The following is a 27,169-nucleotide window of genomic DNA, read 5'->3' on the forward strand; positions in this document are numbered from 1 at the left end:
TCTCAAGAAACCAGGCCTTATGCCATGTAAATAATGAAAAGTCACAACTAGCTAAAAGGAAAACGTCCCAAATGGCATATGACACATTCAAAAAGATGTTTTAAATACAAATCAATCAAATTCCCAATCTGGGAATTCAGCTAAAAGCGTAGCTCTTTTTCATGTGTAAATATGTAAATGTTCAGTGGGAATAAGAGAAAAAGTGCTAAGATACTCCGAAGACAAGTTCATAATCTTTTCTCCATATTTAGCCTGCCATTTTATATTTAGGCCAAAAGAGAAGTGGCATGAGCTCAGAATTATTTTGCAGTTTCCCTGGAGAAATTTGCATAATGGTTGAAGTTGAAAATTAAAAAAACAAAAAGTAAAAAAACCCCTATTTCCTTTATTCATTGCCTTGCCATTTCAGAATTGCTTATTCCAGTATATTCCCTTGGGCTTACTATGGCTTACTAAAGGCATTTAGTAATATGCACTGCTTTAATTTAATTGGTTGAAGTATAATTATATAGGTTAAACTATTTTGCTTTTTATGATAAAAGGTCCTTTGGACAGAAAAACAGAAATTAAATGAATTATTTTAAAAATCACTAATTGCATATTAGACAATTAAAATTATAAATTCTTTGATGAAATAATTGTTTTAATTATGTAACCCAGTTAGGCTTACTAGTATCAGTGTTTCAACATTTTCATTAAAGCTGATTTTCATATACACACGTTCTGCTGTTTTTATTTTGGAAAAATAAACTAGAATATCCACAAGAAAAACTGCAAACTGTGCTTTCAATATAAGTTGACTCAAACTAAGTTCAATAGAAAAAAATAGCAATAAATATTAGGGAAATTAATTATTTACTTAATAAATCCTGTTAATAAAATGTTTTTTTTCTAATTATCATATATATCATGAATACTATATCTGTTTACACTGTTTCAAGCTTACAGTATACTGTATGCATTTCTATATGCTGATTGGGAAGGAGATACACCATTTTCCAAGAAATATATATTAATTTTTATGGAGGATATATTTCAGGACTTCGTGCAAATGCAGAGATAAAAGAGCATTTACATTACGTCACTCAGATAAAGGAGAACTACAGAAGCTGTTGTGCAACTTAAGAATCTGATCAGAAAACATCCCAACACCTATCGTATTTCTGTGTTGTAATCAGAAGTGGTATTCAGGGGGTTTGGATCGGTTCGCCCAAACTGGTGACAGAAAGTTTGCCCAGTTCGGCAAACCAGTAGCTATGGCTGGCTGGCCACGCCCTGGAACTGGTCCCCGTCACCGGTTGCTCACCCTGCCCGCACAGTCGCCACTCGCTTGTGCTCTCTTTTTGCATACCAAGTGGACTTGCAAGACAATGGGATGCACATGTATAAAGAAGATGGTGGCAACAACAGCCGCTTTTTCGCCAACTGGAGGAGTTTTCATCAGCCTGCAGCCAACCGATGGCCTCTTTGAGAGCTGGTATGCAAAGAGATGGGAACTAGGAGACTTCTTTGCCAGCCACCTGCTTCCCACAGCAGTCAGCTTGCCTTTTGGACTGGACCAGTTGCTGCGGAAGGTAAGCAACCAAAGAGCCGGTGGGGGAAGAAAACGGGGCTAGGGCTGGGGTTTAGGAGGGGAAACAGGGGTGACTGGCAAAGGGAGGGAAGGGGTAGATAAGGAGAAATCCTAAAAAATTTCCCACCTTTTCTGTAGGTGTGGCTTGGTGGGGATCATGTGACTGAGTAGGGGTGCGCATGAGTGACGTCAAGTTGGCCACACCCACTCAGACACATGCCTCCCATCTAGTCACACCAGTGGTGGGTTGCAGGCGGTACGCCCCAGTACGGGCCTACCAGTGCCTGCCTGTAGCACCGGAATCCGTTCCGGTATGGTGCTACAGAGGACCCGCCCGCCCGCCCATCATCCTTACCTGTCTTTAAACTCTCCGGCACTTCTGCGCACATGCACGGAGCATACAGCACCTGCACGGCACATACAGCACCTGCGTGACACTCCGCCGAGGCTCGTGGATCCCACCACTGGTTGTAATAATATAAGTCTGTTCTTCAAATTTCTAATTTATTTTAGTAACTGGTGTATATAGATTATATTAAAGTCCCTGAGATCATCTGCAGTTGCTTTTCTGATAAAATATCAAATTAGCAGAATTATTTCTGTGATTCAGAAGTTGACAAGATTTTCAATGTATAATGTTTTTTATCAGCAAGAACTGCCATGTTATTTTCAATATTAAGAAAGACCTACTGTTATATTCCCAGGGTCAAGGCTATTCATTCAATGGAAACATTTCAGATATCGTGAAAGTGAGATGGCTATCCTCATTCTTGTATTCCTCTTTTCCAGGAGGAAGTTTTATAACCTTAATTTCTCTGCCTCCGAATGACCATCAGGATAAGACTGCATTAACTCATCCATCTCCTACCTTTTGTACCAAATTCAATGCCAGTAAGACAACAGTATTTTTACCTTACTTTTTCTGCACTTGAAACTTTAAATTTTCTGTATTTCTAAGGAATGTTTTCAAGCTAGCAATCAGATTAAAACACCTCTTTGCTGTGAATTATGTCTGTAGTTTCTATAATCTACTGTGAACATAAGGGTTTTTTTTTTTGCCCAAATTGCAGGGGATGGAAATAAGTGGTTCTGCTCCCCCATATCTTTTCATGTTTTATGTCAATTACTTGCCATAAAATATATAGACTTTTGAGTCTGTGTATAAACTCACAAATGCAACTATTTCTTGAAGAAATACTTACAGTGTTCCTAAGTTTTTCTTCCCCCAATTTCATTTATTTATTTATATATATATATATATATATATATATATATATATATATATATATATATATATATATATATATATATATACACAAATATATATATATATATATATATATATATATATATATATATATATATATATATATATATATGCAAAGAATTATCATTCCATGAAAAGTGATAAATATATTCTATTGGGATGATTTTCAACAATCCTGTTATTTATTAAGTTTTCTACTAATTGGATTTGATTATTAGAGTGTAATATCTGCATCATGATAATTTTTGGAAATATCAGGAGTTTTAAAAATTATTATTCTGTTGTCCTACGTACAAAATCCAGTCTCTTTATGTTATCACTGTTTTCTTCAATGGTCTGGTGTCTTTCATGTAACTTATTTTAGAACATCACATCTATCTTTTCCTTAAAAATGTGCAAATCAAACATGAAATAAGATGTCCTTGAGTAGATTTAAATGTCTAGCTTCAGGTATGGAAACCTCTGACCTCAGTCACCCAATTTTATTTTCTATAAAATGGGATAAAGTCTACTTAACAGTTTGCCAGGTTGCTGCAGGATCTATTGTATGAATATATTAGAACTATATGCAACTGCAGTGCTAAGGCAATTGAAAATCCATTCTTCATCTATAATTCCTACTTTCACATTTAAAAATAGCTAATAGATCTTTAAATAAAATTGCTGCGGCTCTTTCTTGACTGTGGTTCTTAGATATGTCAAGACGCAGGTCTGAGCATTAAAAATAATAAATTATTAGTATATGTTATTATATATTATTATATTTTATAATATATTTCTTACAATAATAAAACCGAATTTTATAGGAAAGAAAATTGGGTGACTGAGGTCAGAGTTTTCCATTTTAAGTTACTTAAAGCTAGACATTAGAGTTTATTTATTTTTATTTGTCAACAAGTACAAGGAAACAAGTATGAAAATACATGAAAAAATAGCACAAATAAATGGATATAAATAAGCAAAAGATAGCCATAAACACATAAAAAGAGTACATATCAATGGGACAGTAGAACAAGGATAGTACGCTGGTGCACTTACGCACGCCCCCTTAGGGACCTCTTAAGAAACGCATACGGTCCATGGTAGACAGCTTAAGGTAAAAGGTATGGGGATTAGAGGAACTAACAACAGGATCAGGTAGGGTGTTCCACACATTTACTACTGTGTTGCTAAAATCGTTTTTCCTGCAATCAAGATTAGAATGTATTACGTTTAGTTTGTATCTATTGATAGACCTTATGTTATTGCAATTGAAGTAAAGTAGTCATTAAAGTTGAGACAAAGACTTTTCCCAAAATACACATGCAATTAGCTAACCCTGATATATCTACCATGTTAATTGATTTTCCCAATTGAATGTGAAGGGCATAATTGAAAAAGTTATAACTCAAAAATGGAGACATGTTCTGCAAGATCTGGTGCTGGCTTAATTCCTGATATCCTCATAGAGTGAGGAAAACTCCTGTCTGAAACTCAGGAGAGACATTCCCAGACAATGTGGATTAGACAATATTGAGTAAAATAAATTAATGATCTATAAAAACAACACTTCTCCCTTGCTGTGACCTTTACAGCATATTGCTACATCCCCTAACAGTGGAATTGATATTTGTGCATGTTATCTATGAGTAGCTTGGGAAAGATCCACTCTTACCTACTAATAAGTGATATCTGGTTTTCTAAAATGATCAAGCTTGTGTTGTGAAAAAACACAGCTTATATGTTTTCATAAATAGCGTGCTTGTTGCTATTTGTATGGTTGTTCCCTTACTGCCCTCAGTATTCCATCATAACCTTTGTCATAAGATGCACATTATTTGGAGGGAAGTAACAAAAATAATAATTGCAAGCACAATACTAGAAATCATTTAAGGCAGTTATTAAACTGAAGCCTTTTCTATACAATCTATCGTTAGTTTAACTTCTAGCTGAAATTTTATTGGTAACTTTTCAGAAACTGATAGTATCTTTGGAATGGAATGAGAAGCTTGCATATCATAGTGAAATGTTGTGGCCCAGCAGGAGCCGTTGGAGCTGCCAATAGACTCCGATAGCGAGGACCCCTATGAGTCTGCTATGGAAGATGTGGAGGACCCTGGGTCCTCCCTGCTCTGAGTTCAGACTCAGAGCAGGGACCAGAGAGACTGGTTGGCCACCAGGAGGTGCCTGAGGCATGGAGCAGTGGGGAAGATCAAAGGGAGTTTGTCCCTGACGCCAGGCAACGGAGGGTGGAGAAACAGAAGCATCAGTTACAGCGACAGACTCATAAGAGATAATCCAGCCCAGGTGGTTGTGGCTTGGCCCCTCCTAAGAGAGTATATAAGAAGAGACTTTGGGAGGAGTCCTTTTGCAGGACACAACAGTTCGTAGTAATCTGGAGAACTCCTTGTCTGGTCTGCCTTGTGTTCCCGTGTGTGTTGGAATCTGGGTTGGTGCCAACGTCTTGCCAGTGAGTTGTGTCTGGGCTTTCAGCCAACAGCATTATAATTGCTGTAAATAAAGAGTGGCAAACAGCTAAGCCTGTGTCTGTGTTCATTAGCGGACGGAGTGGGGGGGGGGGCAGAACAGTGAACTATCAAAATGAGTGGAATATCAAGAGCCTACTGTATATAGCATTTCTTATCCTGTATGCTTTAATATGTTTTTGAAAAATGAGCATTTTTAAAAAGTAATATTTTGGGGGGAAATCTATTCTGAGGGTCACAGTGATTGTGTAGTCCTTCAAAAAGCTGCCTATGTTTTCAGTAAATAAACAAGAAGTGGTAAAAAATGTAAGAATGGCAAATAAATATAAGAGTGAAAGAGTGGATTGCAAGAGGTATTCCTTAAAAAAAAAAAACCGATGATGAAATCTTTGAGATTATTTCTTTGAATCACCTCCCTGGTCCTTCTTCCCCCAAAATAAGACCTGGTCTTGTATTTATGTATGTATGTACACACACACACACACACACACACACCAGCAGGTAAGTCCGAGTCCTGTGATCACTGGGCTGGCCCTCCAAGCAGCAGGCAGAGGTGCTGCTTGCGGGGAAGCATATGATCTGGCCCGCCAGACGCACCAGGCCATGCATCCACCCATTCCGTCTCACCTTCTGTCTTTCCTTGCCCATGGCTGCAACAGGGCAATGAACCATGCATGTATCCAGTGGGCTGAATCATGTGCCTTTCCCCATGCCTCTGCTGGTGAGGTGAGGCACGTGGGATGATGGGGGTGGTGCCATGCCACAGTCCCTGTGTTCTCGGCCCCCACTATCCAACCTTGTCCTCCAGCTCCACCGCACACTTGGGATGAACTTTTCACCTGCCACCCCACCCACAATGGCCTCGGAGAATGGGAAGAGTGGGCACCTCATCCCCAAAAGACAGGTGGGAATCCCCTCCTCACTGTGCTCTGCCCAGGCCCCTAACATGAGCAATGTTGAGATAGGCATACACCCACTCCTCCAGGGCAACCACAATATTGATAGCTGATGATCTTAATTGGGGCTTATTTTTGGACTGGAGCGTATATTATGAGCATCCTGAAAAATCATGCTACGGCTTATTTTCTGGTTGGATCTTATTTTAAGAGAAATGCGGTAGCATAATCCAAAAGAAATTCCGACACAAGGGAAAATATTTAGGTACTTAGAAAATGCATGGTATGGAACTCAGAACATTTGGGGGAATTATTTTTGCTTTGTATATAAAGATGATTTAGAAACTAAAGAGGTTAAAGACTGTATGATTAAATGTACAAAGAATCTAAAGAAAACAATAGACATGTAACATTAACTGTGAATTTTATCCTTAGAAAAAACCGGTACAAAATATTTTACCATTGGTATATTATTATAGTGCCAACATAGATCATTCATTTTCTAAAAACTGTTCAAAATTGAATAACTAATTTGCATTTGATTTCAAGAACAAAAATTCTTGAGGACTATTTAAACGACATTTAAAGGTGGAATTTCCTCCTTGCCAGCATTTCTTTTTGTTAAAATTATTAAACCAAAGTATGTGGAATTGGCTCTGAAAATGATATCACCTGCCAGAGTACTTTATGTACTTATTGGAAATCACAGATAATTCTGTATTTAAAAGACAGAACCAACTAAATGATGAAAGTATGCATCACCATAAAAATATTTCTGTATTTAAAAATAAGATTGAGACAAAATTTAATTCAATTTGGAAAGCATTCATGGAGTATAAGCCTACATATATCTGTAATTCTCAACATACAACTTCATTTTTGTGACCGTTCACTAAAAATGTGACTTATAACTGTTTTTTACACTTAGAAAAGTGGGAGGGGGAGGAATTCAAACTTCATCCTCAAGTGTAGATCCCTCCCCAAGTGTAGCTTGATTGCATGAAGAGCTACGTTGCCTTTACACACACACACACACACACACACACACACACACACACACACACACACACACCTGGATAAAAGTATATAAGCCCAGCTTCACTGATTACAAGTTTGAAAAGGCAATGTGGCTCCACCTCCAATCAAAGGCTCGGATCGGAAAGCAGCAGGGCAGTATGGCAGAGGAGCTGCTTTCAAGCCATTGGAAAATATATCCAATCCAACTTCTGTGTTTGTGTTTGTTTGAGATTGAATGAGTGAGAGAGGGATTCAACTTCTCTGTGTGCGTGTGTCTGTTTGAGAGTGGGAGGAGGGAGGGAGGGAGAGAGGGAGGAAGGAGGGGGAGGGAGAAGAAAAAGAATGAAGGAAAACTTTTTTGCAAAGGAGAAAAACAAATGCTGTCGCTTTAAATCAGAACTGAGCATGCCTAGTTGTGGAATTCTGGGAGTTGAAGTCCACAAGTCTAAAAAAATTTGAAACCCCTGTGCCAGTGCCTCACCAGCTATAAATCTCACCACACGTCACTGCTTCCAGCTAATATAACTTCACTGTGTGTTACATATTTTCTCAAGCTATTGAGTGCAATCACCTCCCCTTGACATTCTTAAGTAAAAGAAGAAGAAAAGAAACCCTTAGTGACTTATTGCTCTATATAATTCTCTGCTGCCTCTTCTCCAAAGTTGAATATACCATTTTCCAATTTTACAGGTTATGAACAATCTTATGAAAATTCAGAATGGGGGAAGGAAGTTAGCTTTTCTCTAGGATTTTATTCCTCTTTAATTAATGTTTGTTAAATAAATTATAGCCACTATTTCACATTCAAGTTTTTGGAAATCACTACTGAATGAGCTGAATGACTGCCATTTCTTTATCTTAGAAAAATTTAAATCCACAATTATAAATTCCACAGAACAGAATACATAAACAAAGGTAACAATAGACTAAATACCTCCAGTTTCTTCTTTCTAAACCTTTAAGCCTCTTAAATGTAATTATCCAGTAATCTATAGAGGCATGCAATTAACCTGTGGATACATGTTATTGTATTCAATAAGAAAATCCTCTATACTCACTATATGATTGCATTCTAATTTTAAGAGATTTCAAAAAAGCATCTTCCTCCCTTCCTCCCTCTTTCCCTCCCTGTTTCTTTTTCTCTGTTTTTCTTTCTCTCTATCTCTTTCACTAACATACGTTAGGGACATTTTTTTTTCTTTTAAAGATCTTTCAATAGAGATAAAATAAATTGGAAATACTTACTCTGAAATATGTTTGTCAGTGCTTTATTTGGGCTTCCTTTTGAAAATATGATGGCACAATCCTATACTTAATTATTCTATGAAATTCCACTGAATGTAAATGGAATAAATTGTGTGTGTGTGTGTGTGTGTGTGTGTGTGTGTGTGTGTGTGTGACGTGCATGCACATTTGAGAGAGCATTGATTCCTGGCAAGTGAACAAGTCCCTGCAGTTTTGTTGGCAAGATTTCAAATGAGGTTTTCCATTGCCTCCTTCCTAAAGTGAGAGCATTGGCCTAAGCTGTCAAAAATGAGACTAGAACTCACAGCCTTCCAGTTTCTAGCCAGATGTCTTAAGTACAGCTGGTCCTTGAGTTAAGAATGCAACAAGGAGCTTGTTTCCTTGGCCTCATTGGGCTGAATTGCAAGCTCTGTGTTGATCAGCTGCTGTTGCTCCCCTCAGGCCCCAATCCTTGAAGTTGCTCATTTAAATCAGCCACTTAGCAGCAAGTAGGAGGCCGCGGCAGCGGCACCTAGACTGAGACCAAACCAGGCCTACAGGCCTAGTGGCAGAAAAGCTGATGTCTTTTACTCAAATGCTGGCAAAGCAGTTTTCCTTAGATCTCACATTCTTATAGTGCAGTGTTTCTCAACCTTGACCACTTGAAGATGTCCGGACTTCAACTCCCAGAATTCCCCAGCCACTCTTCAAGTGGCCAAGGTTGAGAAACACTGTTATAGTGTCACTAGCATCTGAGTAAAAAACATCTGTTTTTCTGTCATATTCCTATTCTGGAACTCTAGAGATCTTTGAAAATTAAGTATGTGATTAGAAAAGGGATGGAGAGGAGCAAGTGGAATCCGGGAGACTAGCAAAGCAGGTCCAATACCTGTTGAGATTAGTAGGGCAGGATGGTGGAAGGAAATAGGCAGGGGGTATATTACAGTGTCTGTGCGGTCAGTCGTAAGGGCAAACGAATGCTGGGTGCTGCAACGTACGTAACTTTGGGAATGGGTCATAAGTACTTTTTTGTCATAGTTTTAAATAGTCACTAAGTAAACTGTAGTAACTCGAGGAACACGTGTACTACACCGAACTGGCTCTATATTCTTAGCACAGATGTATATACTACATATATATTAGCAATAGCAATAGCAATAGCAGGTAGACTTATATACCGCTTCATAGGGCTTTCAGCCCTCTCTAAGCGGTTTACAGAGTCAGCATATTGCCCCCAACAACAATCCGGGTCCTCATTTTACCCACCTCGGAAGGATGGAAGGCTGAGTCAACCTTGAGCCGGTGAGATTTGAACAGCCGAACTGCAGAACTGCAGTCAGCTGAAGTAGCCTGCAGTGCTGCATTTAACCACTGTGCCACCTCGGTATTGTATGCATAGGATTGCAAATGTTCTAAATCAAAGGTTGGCATGATGATCTCTAAACAGTTGGTTTTAAATTTTAAAAATAAGTGGCTTAAATAATTGGTGAATTTTCCATAATACCTAATCAATGTACAATGAATTCTAACTGATAATTAGATTTTAGCAATGTAAATAATTAGATATAAATAATGCAATACTAAATTAGTTTATTTTTTGCTTATTTACTTGGGATTTTATGCTACTAGTTTTGAAATCAATGATGGACTATTAAGAGAAATGTTACCTCCCAAAAAGCTATCTCAATCTGAGGAAACCACAAAGCATGAGAGGAAACTTAAAACAGCACCATCCTAACCTAATCAATGTACAATGAATTCTAATTGATAATTAGAATTTAATGACCATAAACTGTTCCTTAAATTGGAAGTGATATAATCACTAAGTGAAAAAGAAAGAGCTGCTGTAAAGATTATTTGTGCCATCTCATTCAGATAAAACTATGATGCAGTGTGCTTAATCCATTTTCCCCCTTTTTCTTGTCCCCACAGAGGACTTGTTTTTCTCCACAATACAATGTTTTCCCCAAAAGCAGTAATTGCAAACTCTGTGACCTTAATTAACAAGAACCTTCTGCCTAGGGGCACTACTACCTGAAACTGACTAGACTTTAATCAGTTTCATATTGAAAATTTTTGAAGGTGTGCAAACTTTGGACATAAATGTGTGCCTGGGTAGGAAAATGATTTTTTAAATTGGCATCATATTTGTAAACAGTGCTAAATTGGTAGTTGCAAAGCCTCTATGCTTTGCAGGCTGTATAAGTTGAGTTGAGATGGGTTTTCAAGATTCTAACATCAATAAAGCGTTTTCAGAATACTGCTCATTGTCTACCTGAAGATCTCACAAAAACACCATGATACTCTTATATGCTATTAATATCACTATTCCTTGGGGCGGACTAAATTTCCATATCTTCAAAACTTTGAAAGTTACAACCTTTATTCCTACTTGGGAGCTAACTGGCAGCGAGTAAAACTGGCAGTGTTATATCGACAAACTTGTTCTGTAAAACTATGTGTGTCTTATAGCAGCTGGAGTTTCTGAGCAGAATTTAAGAGTAGACCCATGTAGAGAGAATTTTGGTTGTCCAAATGACAAGGAGACAAATGCATGAGTCGCTGAGCATAAAGTATCTGATGCAGGTCTGGCTGCAATTGGTGCCCAAAATGTAATCGTTTAAAAGCCTCTTTTGGCCGCAGCTATTCCAGCAGGTACTATGAGGCCAGAAGGACCTGTAAGTTGGAAACCAACTCCATTCAGGGAACCACAAGCCTACAAAGTAGATTATTTTCAGATTTAGTAAACTTTAAAAAGTCATTCTTGCTAGGTTTCAGCTTGAGTCTATTTCCCCATCCAATGAATCTACTTCTTGAAAGAGTTTATCAGAGCAGTTCAGATTAATTTAACAATTTATTCCTCAAAATAAAAGAGACACATCTACCTCCAGGGTCCTCTTTCTCCATATTACATACACACTTTGTGCCTATGGAGATAATGCTTCAGAGCCGAGGTGGCACAGTGGTTAGGGTGCAGTACTGCAGGCCACTTCAGCTGACTGTTATCTGCAGCTCAGCGGTTCTAATCTCACCGGCTCAAGGTTGACTCAGCCTTCCATCCTTCCGAGGTGGGTGAAATGAGGACCCAGACTGTGGGGGCGATATGCTGACTCTGTAAACCGCTTAGAGAGGGCTGAAAGCCCTATGAAGCGGTATATAAGTCTAACTGCTATTGCTATTCAGAGAGGATATTTAATTATTTTACAGATAGTTTTTGTCCAAATAGTGTCAGTTTTGATGTTTCACACAATATATGAGCCACAATTCAGTAAGAACGAAAGTATGGTGAGTAATACTTCACCAAGTCTAATTGTATATGATATAATGGATGTATAATATGGATAAAGAAGAAAATATTAAGAAGTAATTTGATTTTATTTTAAAACTCTAATAATATTTTAGTTGGTTTTTTTTTTGCTAAACCTGCTATGATAACATATTCAGTTACCTCAATATTTCTTCCTAATCACCCACCTATGACTTTATATAAAAATCTTATAAGCTGTTGAATAAATTGTTGTTCTGAGCACAATTTATTAACATGTTCCCTCAGATCAAAGAGAAATGATAGTTTAAGAAAAATTCATATTTCACCAAGTAACATAACTAATTTCATATTCAGAAATCTCTAATATTATATATCTACCTTGTGTAAAGCATTACTTTGAGATATTTAGCAAACACAAGGGTTTTTATACAATATGTGGGAGACTGTCTTGGGCTACTCCCCTCCACAGAGAGCTTGGCCTTTTCAAGCAGTTTGCCCCAGTGATTGACAAACATTCATTTGATAAATGGAGTAGCAATATTGAACTTAGATCCACAGATCCACGTAATAATTTGTCTAACTCAATATGAGGAGAACAACTTAAATACATACAATGCATGCGCGTGCGCGCGCACACACACTATAAGCCCGGGATGGTGAACCTGTGGCATGCGGAGCCATTTGTCAGGGTATGTGAGGTGTTGCCCTGTCAGCAGGCCAGCGGGTATGCACGTGCTGGCCAGTTGAACTGAGCCTTTTTAAAGCCACTTTTCACCCTCCCCAGGCTCCAGAGGCTTTATAGGAGCCTGGGGAGGGTGAAAAGAGGTTCTCCCCCGGAGGCCCTCCAGAGCTTCAGAAACTTCCCTGAAGCCTCCGGAGCGCAAAAATCCATCCCTCTGGGCAAACTGGAAGTTCGGGAACAGACTTCTGATTTGCTCATAGGGTCGGTTTTTGCTCCTCAGGGGCTTCAGGGAAGCCTCCTGAAGGTCCCTGAAGCCTCCAGAGGGTCTCCGGGTGGGAGGCTGTTTTAGCCTTCCTCAGGCTCCTATAAAACATCGGGAGCCTGGGGTGGGTGAAAAAAGCATGCAAAAAATGGGGAGGAGCGCTTCTCATGTGCGCATGCATACTGGGGGGGGGGCGTGTTGCATTATGGGTGCAGCATACCTGTGCACGACGCCCCCTGTGCTCCCCCCTTATGGCACGTGAGCTAAAAACGGTTCATCATCCCTGCTATAGGCTATAGTAAAAATAAATTATTTTGCTGTTCAAAATTAGAAGCAGACAAAATTGATCCTAAGTGGGTGTTGAACTAATAACAAGAGGTAGCATAGAAGCTTTAATCAGAAGATACTTTTTCTCCATTTTTAGATTCAATGGTTTGAGAAAAGGATATAAGCATCAAAACACAATCAGAGTTATAACAAACGTGTACGGTTTTGTTATACAAAAAAAAGGATAAAATGGTCTTTAGTTTGAAGCAGGTAAGGTCATGAGAAAAATGACATTCAGATATAGAATCGCTAAAACAGCTTTAAACAGAAAACTGGATTTGTGGTCAGGTGATGTAAAAGGAAAAAAATACAGAGATTATGTTAATAATTGAAAAAAAATATTTTATATCTCAAGGTTCGCCTCTCTGGCAGGAGTATGTAACTGAAATATAATTCATATATTTCAGAACGTACTTCCTAAAAAGTCCACAATAAAAATCCTATCTTTAAAAATATGCATACAAAGTTTTAAAATAATAGTTTTAAAAATTAAGCTACAAGAACATGTGTATAACACAGATCTGTTTTCACAACTTATGTTGAAAGAGAATTTATATTTGAAAAGTTTAATAATAAATACACCATACTGTCAAGAAAAGAATTAGACAGCCATCCATAGATAAAAATCTCTTCCTACCTAATCACTAAGGCCTTAATTCTGATTACGGTAGCCTATGAATAATTCTTACTAAATTAATGTGACATCAAAGAAGACATGTCTGGGACTGAATATAATTAGCAGAAAGAAAAGTATAAAATCTTCATGTACTTCTTTGTTGCTGTCAAAAGAATGAACATCCAAATAAGCAGCCATGATGAATTTTCAAAGGTTTGTTTATGAATACTTAGAACTTCCAGCAGAAATTAAGCCAGCAACAATTGATTATAATTGAATCTGAATATATTTTGCCATGGTGGAATTAGAATATTTATCTTCAAAAATGAATGTGTTGATTATTATCTATATCAGTAGAAGTTTTGGACTGCTTTCTACAATCACCTAGAAGTAGCCTTAAAACAGTTACATACTTCATAAGGCTTTAGACTCAGTGTTACATTATCAAACAATGCTTTTCCTCATGGCTCAAACAGTTTTACTTTTTAAGAGGTTTCATTTACCAATAGTTTCCACAACTTTAATTAGAAGATGCCTTCTTGGGTTTTACTGTTAATTATTTGTTGTTCTGTATGGTACCAACATATGGATGAATTACTTCTTAATTAATAATTTCCTGCTTCTTGTTTTAATTACTAATTTGCCTTATCTTTTTTAAAAAATTGTAAGGTGTCATATTTTCCAATAAGGGAACAAAATAATAATGAAAGGAAACTAGTAATTAAAGCCTCTAGGGGACAGAAATTAAGTTCAATTAAGGGGAAATTCTTTGCTTACATTAAACAGGAAACAATTAGATGCCATAATTAGGATGTACGGAAGTAAAGGCACTGTAGCATTGAAAAAAATCAAAGTGCATTGCTAGCCTATGTTGGATAAACTGGCTCTGCAACTGCGTTTTTTTAAAAAAGTTAATAAAGTTTAAAAAATAAACAAAAGCTAGAACAGAAAACAGTGGTTTTGTCTGAATTTTTATAAAAGGTCAATGAAGACATTTTCAGATTAAACTACTGGGAGAAAATTGATCTTTTTCTAAATATTCCTGTATAAGTTTACTTTCCAACTCCTTGGCAGAAAGAATATTCAGATCCAGTTTCCAGTTACCCTGAAATTGCAAGACTAAAAGGAAATTCACTCTGCCTTCAAATTTTAGAATAAAACATAAAGCCTGCTGAATTATGGGTATGTGGGTTGTTTTCTATAATGGCAATCTCTTATAAGATGCTTTGAGGATCATTTAATCAAAAGGCAAAATATAAATCTTCAAATTAATAATAAATAAAAGAGCTGTAGACACAAGGGTGGGTTCCTGCCAGTTCTAACCTCTTCTATAGAAGAGGTTCCACAAATCTACAGTGCCATTTAGAATAGGTTCTAGCTCTCTCCCCCCGCCCATCCCCACATCATCAAGATGAAGAGCGAGAGGAGGAATTCTGGGAGTTGAAGTCCACAAGTGTTAAAGCTGTCAAATTTGAATACCCCTGGTTTTTTTTCTAAAGGGTTAGGGATGCAAGGGTCTTGTAACTTGACAGATTTAAGATTTGCACACTTCAATGCCAGAGTTCTTGAGCCAACATGACTGGAGGAGGAATTCTGGAAGTTGAAGTCCACAAGTCTTAAAGCTGTCAAGTTTGAACACCCCTGGGTTTTTTTCTAGAGGGTTAGGGGTGCAAGGGTCTTGTAACTTGACAGCTTTAAGACTTGCGTGCTTCAAATTCCAGAGTTTCTGAACCAACATTTTGGTTGCTAAGCGAGAACGTTGTTAAGTGAGTTTCACCACATTTCACAAGTTGGCCACGCCCACCCAGTCACATGGCTGGCAAGCCACTCCCACAAAGCAGGTCACACCTACAGAAGAGCTTCTAAAAATTTTTGAAATCCACCCCTGTGTAGATAGCATTATTGAGGCAGATGGGAGTTTATAAAATTATTGTGGTTGCAATATAGAGAGGTTTGAGCATAGCTGATTTTGAAAGGCAGCACAGAAAAGAGCATTAGGAGACATAATTCTATCAGGAATCAGTGAAGCCAGTGCCACATCCACTTCTAAACTTTAGAGAAAGCTTTCAGGACTTCGAAGAAGGACATGGACTGAATATTCAGGGAAACAATGAGAACTTGCAGAAAAGGGACAAAGGCGCTCCCAGAAAGTAAAAAAGGGAACCAGTTGTGCTCCAAAAGAAGATAAAGAGCTGCAAAATTTTGTAACTACTTCTATTTTGATCGAGTCTTCATCAACAATACAATATGAATCCTATCAGGCAAAAATGAAGTGGAGAATAAGGGAGCTTGAGCTAACAGGAACATGATTAAGGGAGAAGGGTTCTTTTCTGATTTAAACTTTTTTGCTTAAAAAATGAAAAAAAAAAATCTCACAAAGGGTCACATAAAGATACAGGGGAAAAAAGACATTCAAGGTTCCAATATCTTCCCTAAGTTATTGCTTTTAGCATAACAGCCTTTAGAAGACTCCATGAACATGTATCAGCTGTCCTCAATTATGGCTTGGTTTCAGATTACTTAGCAATTGTCTTCCCTCAAATGTGACCTTCCCATTCTGCTAAATTATCCAGGGAGGATATGATACATGTCTTTTCTCTCTGGGTGGTTAGGAAGACAGGATCATAGCAATCTTCTTCACAAGGAATATGTCGCCATTGAAGATATACATTTTTCTATTTTTATAATCTTTAGGAGCCATAAAACTAGTCTGTTTCAACAAGCTTTTGGAACCTGAATAAAAAATTGAACCGTTGGGAAGTTGAGGTGGGACAGGCCATTTTTTTAGCTTGCCTTTTAAACTCAGTATTTTAAATGATGGGGTTTTTATTCTTTTAAAAATCATATTCTTAGCTTTAGTTTTCATATGATATAAATCACCCATCAAAGGTGTAAAATAGGAGAAATAAATATGAATAAATGAATGAATGTCTGGCAATTCTAATAAATTGTATTGTTTATAATTCGCTCACGGAGTTGTTTCTGCATATAGCAACTTTGTACTGCTAAGATATTGCTTTCCTACTTTTGAGGAAAACGATGTTGCTGTTATTTCATGATACAGAACTCTGCCCAAGGAGAGAGACATCTGTCATAACTGCAAATGATAGCAAAGCTGAAAAAAGAGCTAAAATAGTTTCATTATCAACCCCAAGTTTTGCTTTGCTTTTTAAAGTCAAAATGTTTGAAAATATACTTTCTGATTTACTCTTCTCACGCTCAGATACAGTTTTCTCTCTTACTTGTAAGAGTCAGGTCCAAAATGGGAAAACTCGAACTTCTCACTACAAATGCAGATTGGTTTCATGGTTACTTTTTAATCACCTTTGTATCAGTGAATGGCCACTAAATGAGGACTATTTCTATTATCCATTACAATCACACAAAGTTGACCCCAGAGACACTACATTACATACAGAATATAGGCTGTTTCAGAACAGCAAGCAATAGAATGCTAATCTGAGAAATTATATAGTTGAAGTTTAGTCACCATCACTGCCATTTGAGATGTGAATGCCTACATCTGCATCAGGAGTGGATTTGCTTTGCCCATGCTCTGCATGCACTGCGCAATAGTTGAGTGTAAATTGTTCCGCGCATGCACAGAACATGAAAAAATTAGTAAATGCCGGCAACTGTATCACCGACTAGGTAACTGGTTTTGGGGCATGGCCAGCCTGGGTCGCTGCTGGTTCAGTTGACCAAGGCCAACATACCACCACCGGTTCGCCCGAACTGGTGCAAACTGGTAGCAACCCATCTCTGATCTGTATGAAGCTTTCTTAATTTCTGCCTACTGGGGGAAGTCTAACTGGAACATCATGTACACCAGGGTGTAAAAGTGGCAGCCCATGGGCCAGATGTGTCATGCATAGGCCATGCCTTCCCCGGCTCCACAAAGGCAAAAAAGTCACATGACACAATCCAGTTTGACACCCGTGATGTACACATATAAGTGATCTGGTTTGAAGGTATGTTCACAGAATCTGAAAAGGTTAATTCAGCTCTTTGATTTGGAAGGTAAGAATATTCAGATCACAGCGAATATGGTAAGGCTAGACACTGTACAGTGGAACAGAAAGCCTCTTAAGCCTTTGCAAAGAGAATGCTGCAAGAAAACAAATGGATAAAAATTAGGTATTGCAAATAGAAAGGACAAACCCAATGGGAGAATATTTAAATTTCACTCCATACTTTCTTTTCCATTGTAATACCAAAAATAAAGAAGAAGAAAAAACCCAAATGAAAATTCAGCAAGGTCATGTAAAATCTGAATTTATTTATAAAATTGGCTATATTCCTACGGGATGTCTCTTGTAATATTGAAGATAAAATTATGTACCATTTTGTTGCTTATTGTATACATGATATGATTGAATTTGAAAGCTATAAAGTTTTATTTTTATTACTTATATGTTTGTGTTCTGAGATTGGTCTTTTTCTTCTATTTCTTTTGTCCCTCATTGCGTCTGATTATCCTTCTTTGTGCTGAACATTGTTTTTTTTTTAAATGATTAAAGCACCAGGCTAGAAATCAGGAGATTATGAGTTCTAGTCAGTGATGTGCAGTCAGGTGAGGCAGGGGAGGCACAGTCTCACCACTGTCATCATGAAAAGAAAAAAAAATGTAAAAGGAAAAAGGCGAGAGCTGAGGTAGGCTGAGCTAGTTGCTGCCTGAGCCTGCCTCACCGTGGATAACTCTGCTTAACTGTTTAAAAAAGCCTCTAAAAAGCGCCCTCTACTATGAGGCAGGAGAACTGCATGCCTCATCTAGTCTGACTTTAGGCTTTATGATCACTTGAGCAGAGTTAAGCAAGGGTTAAAAGCCTAAAAATTCCTGACATAGGAGAGGCACACAGTTCTCCTACCTCATATTAGAGGGCGCTCATTTGGGCGGGGCTTCTTCAGAGGAACCAGGCAAGAGCAGAGTTGAAATCCTCTCTGAAACAGCTGGAAAAGATATGTGTGGATCGGAGGGAGAGGGAAGAATTCAAACTTCATCCTCCTGGTGAGGGGCATTGGGCAAAGGCTGGAGGGAAGGACCCTGGCTGGCTTGTCCTCCCCAAGTGTAGTTTGATTGCAGGCAGAGTCACATTGTCTTTTCAAACCTGTAATCAGTGAAGCTGGGCTGGATCCTTCCGGGGCTGGGGGAAAGTTTGTGTGCTCCCGTATGGCTCTTTGACTGAGTTCCTGCCTCCTCCTGTGGTCTCCCTGACTCCCTCCAATCCAACTTTTGTGTGTGTGTGTGTGTGTGTGTGTGTGTGTGTGTGTTTGAGAGAGAGTTTGTTTGAGTGAGAGAGGGAAGGGGGTAGGAGAGATAGTCCAATCCAACTTCTGGGTGTGTTTCTGTGTGTTTGAGAGAGGGGGGAGGAAGGGAGAGAGAGAAGAAGGAGGGGAAGGGAGAAGAAAAAGAAAGAAGGAAACTTATTTCGCAAAGGAGAAAAACAAATGCTGTCACTTTAAATCAGAACTGAACATGCCTGGCTGTGGAATTCTGGGAGTTGAAGTCCACAAGTCTAAAAAAAATTGAAACCCACCACTGTGTCAGTGTCTCACCAGCCATAAACCTCCCCGCACGTCACTGCCTTAGGTATGAAAGACAGCTGGATAACTTTGGTCCAGTAATTCTCTCTCAGTCCTACTCACATAGTTGTTGTTGAAAATGGGAGGAATAAGGAATACTAGATATGTTTGCTTCATTATTTATAAAAAATAGAGGCAAGATAAAAAAAACCAAGTTAAACAAATAAATGGATAAGAAGCTTGGCAGAACAAAAAAAAACAGTGTCCTTCTTGACCATTTTTTTAAATAGAAAAGTTGTGTCTTAGATTATTCTCTAGATTTACTATGAGTTACTATTGTTAAGTGGTATACAGGAGGGGTCCCCAATCCCTGGTCCATGAATGGACACTGAGCAGTGGCGTGCCAGAAACTGGGCCACACAAAGAAATGAAGCCCCATCCGCGGGAGGCAGGCAACCCATGAAACCATGCCCCTTCTGGTCAGCGGAAAAACCTCTCTCCATGGAGGAGTCCTTGATGCCCCAAGTGTTGGTGTTCTGACCTAGGCTTCCCAAGAGCATGCAGTAAACTCCTTGTCCCGACAAAAACCCCTTTTATTAATTTACTGTGAATTCTGCTCATTCACATCCAGTAAAGTCTTTCAAAGGAGGTTTTACAGTCACAGACCTTATCTGGCTTGGAGAGCTGACAGGCCGATATCTGCAAAACTTGGCAAGGAGTCTTGGAGAGTCACGAACCAATTAAGTGAACTAACTGTCATCTGCAAACTCCACTCCCCTTTCGCTGCTCTTTTACTTCCTCTGGGAGAGGCCATTCCTCGTCCATCTGTGGCCTGTTCTTTATCTGTTCTTTATCTGTTGCCTTTGTCTGGCAACTGTGTGCATGTGTTCTTTATCTGTTCCCTTCGTCATTCTTTATCTGACTCCAGCTTTTCTCTGACTTTGAAGGCAGCTGATAACTGGCATACGGCTCTGGTCTCCTCTCTGGCTCTGACACAAAGCCTTCATCAGAGCCCTCCACAGACTCCAGGACTAGCCTATGTTCTTCACCAACCTCCTCACTGTCCGAATCTGCTGCCAGTTCTGCTGACAGCTGGCGGGCCACAACAGTTGGGTGTCAGCTCTGGCTGCCATTCGGGACAGGGGACAACTGGGCCAGCTACCAAGACTCATGCTTACCCGATGAAGATTTCCCTCCTCCACAAGCAGTCCAGCTGAGAAGGGAGGTTTCCACTGAGAACATTTCAGAACTGATAACTGACTGTGAACAATCCATGATTGATTGCCGGGTGGTTTTCACTCTGGGTCATGAGGTGATGGGTGTGTGTGCTCTCATGGGGTGGGGTCAGCTTAATTACCAAGTAGCTATAAAAGGTGGTGGGGAGCACCGGATATCAGCTCTGACAATTTATTCATTGCCTTAGTGCTTTGTTGGTCAGTTCGGCTGGAGGAAGAAGATAAACTGCATTTTAAAACCATCTCCGTGTTTGGCTGTTTTCATTAACCCTTCGGAACCTGGCCACTGGTAACCAGTACTTGTGAAGATCCTATATAGTGACCACAAACATACATTTCTATATAAATATGGTTCACTCCATATTAATGTGTAATAATGCATAACATGCCAAAGTAATTTTTATGCCATATATTTTGCCATCAGTTTTACAGAGCATCTCTAGGTTCAATATCTCTTCTAAGAAAGAGAGACCTTAGTTATGCTTCCGAACCAGCAAATATTTTCCTTATTTGTTAAAAAGCATCAAACATATTAATCATTTTAGGTCATTTTCCTGCATTTTGCTGAACTATACAGTATCTTTTTTGAGATGATGTTGCTCTTGATATAGCTGCTCCAAAACCACCAGTTACAGTGGGTGTATTTATGCATCTGTATAACTAAGTAACAGCATGCTTGTGTATGTTGATATCTATGCATTTGCATCTTCTGTATGTCAGCAACATATGAATGTTGGCCATCATTCTCAGGGCACTCAATAACAGCAATCACATGACTCTTTATTTGTGTGAATGCAGGCTTGATAACAAACGTGAATTTTTACAAATAGAAGAAAAATTTATTGCTTCAGCCAAGCCCTTACTCCTCTATACAAGATACTAATCATGCTTCCATAATCTTTTTCTCATATGACAACTAATCGGCATCTTCTTTGATGGGGGGAATATTTAATGGGAAAGGTTAATAAGGTAAGTCTTTCTTTACAGAAACTAATCAGAGAAAGAAAAACTTTATTCTGTTGATAGAACTTTGATCTATTGATATTGGGATACAACCAAACAAGAATTTCACTGAAGGAAGGAGTCTTGATACAGGACGCACAAGATATCTATTTAGCACAAGGCAGTCTTTTACCATCAACCGATTATTGCTAATCCTTAATAGACAATAGCCATCACAGAGCATTTTTTCCAGCTAGAGTCAAAGGATTCCCTTGAGCATTCATTAATGGTAAATATATTTAAAAAAATCCCTTCTACAAACAAATTTCCTTAACCACACTGCTATAATTCAGAGATATGACTATTGGTATGTTTCCTAACTTCTAGTATATCATAAATATATGATATATAAAATATAATGTAGCCAAATTTTGCTTAGAATAGGCAACAGATATTGGTAAATAAAACTGCATTTCTTTAATAACTTTGAAATTTTATCCCCTTCCCCTTCTTCAAAAAAAAAATGTTTTAACTTCTTTTCATTGTTCTTTGTTATAATGTACACATAACTTTATGTATATTCTATATGTTTATATGCAAACAAAACTGGTCAAAGACTTCATTAATGTTAAAAAAGCAACTAAGCCGGTGAGTATTATTTGATTATTTATTTATATCCTGCCTTATTATTGTTATAAATAATTCAAAGTGGTAAATATACATAATACTCCTCCCTCCTCCTATTTCTGTCACACCAAAACTCTGTGGGGTGGGGTGATCTGAGAGAGAGAAAAAACTGGCTGGCTCAAAGTCATTCAGGTGGCTTTCATGCTTAAGGTTGGACTAGAATTCATAATCTCCTGGTTTCTAGCATGGTGCTTAACCACTAGAACACGGGTGTCAAATTCACAGCATCACATTGCCCTCACATGATGTTTTCTGAGGTTTTTCCCTTTGCGGAGCTGGAGTGGGTGTGACATGTATGTAACGCATTTGGTTCATGGGCTGCGAGTTTGACACTGTTTCTCTAGACCAAATGACCACATTTCTAATATTTCTTAAATTACAAAGGATTCACTGGTATTCTCATATAGTATGAGTCTTTTCATTTCCATTTCACAAATATGCAGAGAAATGCTCAAAAAGTTTATACGAAATGATTAAAGTTACACAAAATATATAAGAACACGAAAGGATTCTTGTAAATTCAGTCACCATTTGCTACCCGTATACAGTTGTCTTGCTTTGTCTTTTTTTCCTCCCAACCCAGCTGCTTCCTCGATAGGACAAGAGAAGGTCAAAGGCTCTGTCAATGAGGTCAGAAGTTGCCAGAATGAGAACAAAGAATTTGATGTCTGAGTGCCTTTCTTTATAAGAATAATGAAGGAAAGGAATGAATCCAAATTATCCTGAATGCATGTCAAATGTGGGAGAAAAAGAAAAGTAGCTACTGCCATGTGTGCTTCCCATTAGAAAATCTCATTGGATGAAGATTAATGTAGCTACAAATCCTTCTAGGTGGCTGCCCAGCATTTCCCTCTTAATTACTTTTGGTTAGACAAGCAATTATTTTGAAGAGATTCTGCAGGTCTCCAAAATGGGAAACCACATCTAAATCATTTCAATTTTTTTGTGAGAAATTTTGTACTTCAGAGTCTGCAGCAGACTGCAAAAGAAAAACAACAACAAAGGCCACTACTTTCTTTCATTTTTCTAAAAATGTGAGGAAAGAGTCACTCTGAGTGAAATGAATGATATATACATTCAACAAACAAAGAAGAAGACAGGTTGCATTGAAAGTCTATTTACTGTATGCAGGATGGATGATTTAGCAAAAAAACCTTTGCTTTACCAAAATCTGTGCTCTTAGGGATGAATGTAAAATGTTATTTAATGTTTTCTAAAATACGTTCTTTGTTATATTTTATTTCCTCATTGTTCCAGCTAATCTAGAGTTTTAGATTAATCCTTATTCCATCATCCGCAATATTTTTCTTAACCTTTTATTATTTTAGGGAATATAAGACTCTGACCCTTAACTTTAGCTGTTCAGTTAATTAGCACTCAGCAACTTGCATCTAGGATGCATTTCACTGATTACCCAATCATACATGCAAAATTAGGTTACTCCATTACATTAACTGTGAACTCAAAAACATGCTGGGAGTTAAAGGAAGAAATCTGTAGGATTTAAAATTCTATTTGCAGCTGGCATAACTTTGCCTTTCCTCATAGAGTCAATCAGGTCTTAACTGTTCATTAAACATTCCAAAATGTTAATGTTTGTCCATGGTGATCTTTGTGTATGCCTGGCTCAATCAAGAATCTTTCGATGTTTATTTTAATTGCCCAATACAAAAAACAAAACCGCTGAAATTAAATGTCTGCAGTATAAAAGTTGGGTTTCTGTGATCCAGTTTCAATCACTTCTGTCCTAGTTTATTTCTTAGGAACTCTGCCTGCTGAAAACTTCCTGCATTTTAATAGTTTTTTCCTGTCCATATACCCTGTTTCCCTGAAAATAACACCTCCCCGGATAATAAGACCACTCGGGCTTTTGAGCGCATGCGCTAAAATAAGTCCTCCCCAAAATATTGGAACACAGCAGCAGCCATGAGGTGACCATGCTCACCACCTCCTGCACCTCAAAAAATAAGGCCAAATGCTTATTTCAGCGGTCAAAAAATAAGAACCTGTCTTATTTTTGAAGAAAAACGGTATATACAGAATTTGAGATTCTTCTCTTATGGATTAATATACTGGTGAGTTTATTTGGAAAAAAAATGTCAATTGCAATTACAGGATTTTGGGGTGGATAAAGTGACTTCGAAAATATGCCAAATAAGTAACCAATGTTATTGGGAATTTTACCCTGAATAAAAGTAGGTAAGACGAGATATGATAAGGATGTATAAAACATTGTGTGGTATGGACTGTAGACAGAGGGAAGAATTTATCTCTCTCTTATAGTTGTGGATTTTGGTATGCACTGAAGCTAATTCCAGCATGATTAAAGGAAGTACTGTGTTTCTCCAAAAAGATGACCCAACTTGAAAAGAAGCCTTATCATGTTTTTGAGCGCATGCAATCAAAGCCCCAGCCTCAAAATTAGCCCTAATTAAGACCCTGCCTACCCCGGGATGCAGGGGTTGGTGTTGGTGTGAGGCACACAGGTAAAAAATAAGGTAGGGTGGGGATGGGGGGTGGAGCTGCTTTACTTACCAGGCCTCGCACACCCCAATACCTGCCTCACCTTCTTCTGTGACTTCTTCTCTGGCCACTTGCAGCCACTCACACATATCACCCTGGCCTCTGTTTTGCCTTCAGATGACTGCTGGAAGGCATCTGTAGTCGATAACAGAGCTCCAGATCAATCCAAGCAGCCACAAAAGAAGTGGGCCAGCAGCAGGCTCCTGCTGGACCGGGTTGTCAATGCCACTGATGTGAGGTGAGTCAATATTTAGAACCCTCCAAAAAGAACACCTAGCCATTTTTTCGGGGGTCAAAAGAAAATAAGACCCGGCCTTCTTTTTGGAGAAACATGGTACTTCTTTACACAAGACATAAATAAGTATGGGAATCATTTCTATCATATATACATCAAGTTGATATCGCAGTTTTTATTTTTATTTTCCTGCATGATAACATCGGCAACTAGACATATATTGGGCATTAATTTTTCATATCATAAACTCCATTAGTACTCTCAAATGTGTTCAGGTTTTCTTCAGTTTCATACAACCTGAGAGGTCTATAATCATCCTGTGCTATATTATTAATACGTTTATACTGTCCATAAGATTTTCCTGGTAAAATACAGAAACAGTTTATTGCTACCGTCTCCTACATAATAGGAAATAATACTTGTGCCACTATCACAAAATGTATTATCTACCTCCTATATTGATACTTCTCAATATAAGTGACTGCTTGCTTTTAGGGGGCAGCTGGGATGACCTCCATGCTTGAGTGACTCTGCATGGATTACATATTCTTGGCATAGCACCTGGCATCCTTCATTCATCCCTCCCAGAAATATCCTACCACCAGCTTGATGAGATGGCATAGCAGGATTTGAGAGAGTAAGATACTTGGCATCCATAAAACGGCAGTTTCAGGCTTCTGTTTTAAAATGGATGTGGTCACTAAAGACTTATTTACTTCAATGGGAGAGGATTTGTCTAGAATGAATACGTGTTGCTGGTTTGAGCACCAAGCTTGGAGATTTGGTTGCAAACATTTAATCCTGATTTTGGTAAAGCTGTATCTTATTACAATACTTTAGAACTGGCTAAGATTTTCAACAGCATTTCTTAAGACTTGTATAACATGGCCTATTGTGTATTCTTATTCTACTTAGAATACTCTTATTTTCTGATTTTGTATAAATCAGTTTATTTATTTTTTTGCCACTTGAATATCTACCAAACTGGCATCTATTGCAAAACTGCAGATGTTATTAGCTTGTTTTTCCTACACTGATTTTCTCAATTATACCCTTGAAACAGGGGTTGTTTGTTTTCTGTAATAGCTTGCATTCTTTTTGGAAGCTTGCTGGCTTCATGCATACAGCAATTAAGTTTTGGCTTCTTGCTATTATGACTGTGCTTTTTCTTTGGTAAGAAAAAGTGGATATGTGTGTATACATCTGTAGAAAAAACTGTCTTCATCAGATAGTATTAATTTTGTTTAAATAGACTTCTATTAAGACATACTTCACAAATTATTGATTTTGGTTTAAATGCTTCTTTTGAAGCTTAAGTGAGATTAAAGAAGAATAAACCAAAATCTCAGGAATAGGACTAAAATCAACCAGTTGTTTCCCTTTTTTTATTATATTTTGTAGTTTATTTTACCATGTAAATGTAATGCAAAATGACACAGACACTATCCCTATGTAACTGACATCAGATTTTTTTAAGTACCTTCCAAATATCTTATCAGAATGTCAGTTCAACAAATAAAATCCATATGCCTATCTTGTTCATATTTACCATAATATGTGTTTTCCATACATTTAAAGACTCCAATGTCAGTATGCAATGGTGTCCAAGAACTGTATAATTGAATAGCAAAAGTAACAGTATGCAAAAAATTAGGGACTATCACTAGAAAGGATAAAATTAAAATTAATGTTATAATTAATTTTGATACGTCATAGCAAAACAGCTGGATTGCAAGACTCAAAACTGCTTTCTGATACGTCATAGCAAAACAGCTGGATTGCAAGACTCAAAACTGCTTTCAAAATCTATTATCCTTGGTCATCTGTCTCAGCTGTGAAACTTCTCTGAGAAACTGTTACATGCAAAGAGTTGTATTTGCTTGTCAATACCAACCTATATCACAAGATAGGGTGTCTTGTTTGGAAAAGAGTACGGCATTCAGAGATTGACAGAGCCATTCCCAAACCAGAATGACACTTATAGTAAACCACCCAAATTATGGTCTCCCTGGATTGGTGAAATCATGGAAGTGAAGAGCTTGAAGCATAATTGCTATCAGTTAAATCAGGGAGGTCAAACTGGCAGCCCGCAGGCCGGATATGTCCCACCCTGGCTCCACAAAGGCAAAAAACATTGCGATATGTCATGATATGTCATGTGATGTAATCAGGTTTGACACCCTTGAGTTAAATGATTCCTTTTGTAATGAAAAAGGATAGAACATACTTTTCATTTGTGTCATCATATGTTTGGCACTGATGATTATTTTCGCTAGATTGTTATTACAATTAGTAACAATCATCTCCTTTTCCATCCCAATCATTCCTTTTTTTTTTTTTTGCAATGTATTTCAATCTTGAATTTGCTTAAAGGCCATAATTTTTTAGTTGTTCTAATTTTTTTTACATAAACCTCATCACTCATTT

General features: G+C 37.9%; 1 protein-coding gene across 1 annotated transcript in view; it reads right to left on the minus strand.

Moving 5' to 3' along the window:
* Positions 1 to 27,169, minus strand: part of ATRNL1 (attractin like 1) — a 520,320-nt gene that overhangs the window by 32,618 nt on the left and 460,533 nt on the right. The gene's annotated exons all lie outside the window — the stretch shown is intronic.

This window comes from Thamnophis elegans, chromosome 10 (genome assembly GCF_009769535.1).
Source record: "Thamnophis elegans isolate rThaEle1 chromosome 10, rThaEle1.pri, whole genome shotgun sequence".
NCBI lineage: Eukaryota > Metazoa > Chordata > Lepidosauria > Squamata > Colubridae > Thamnophis > Thamnophis elegans.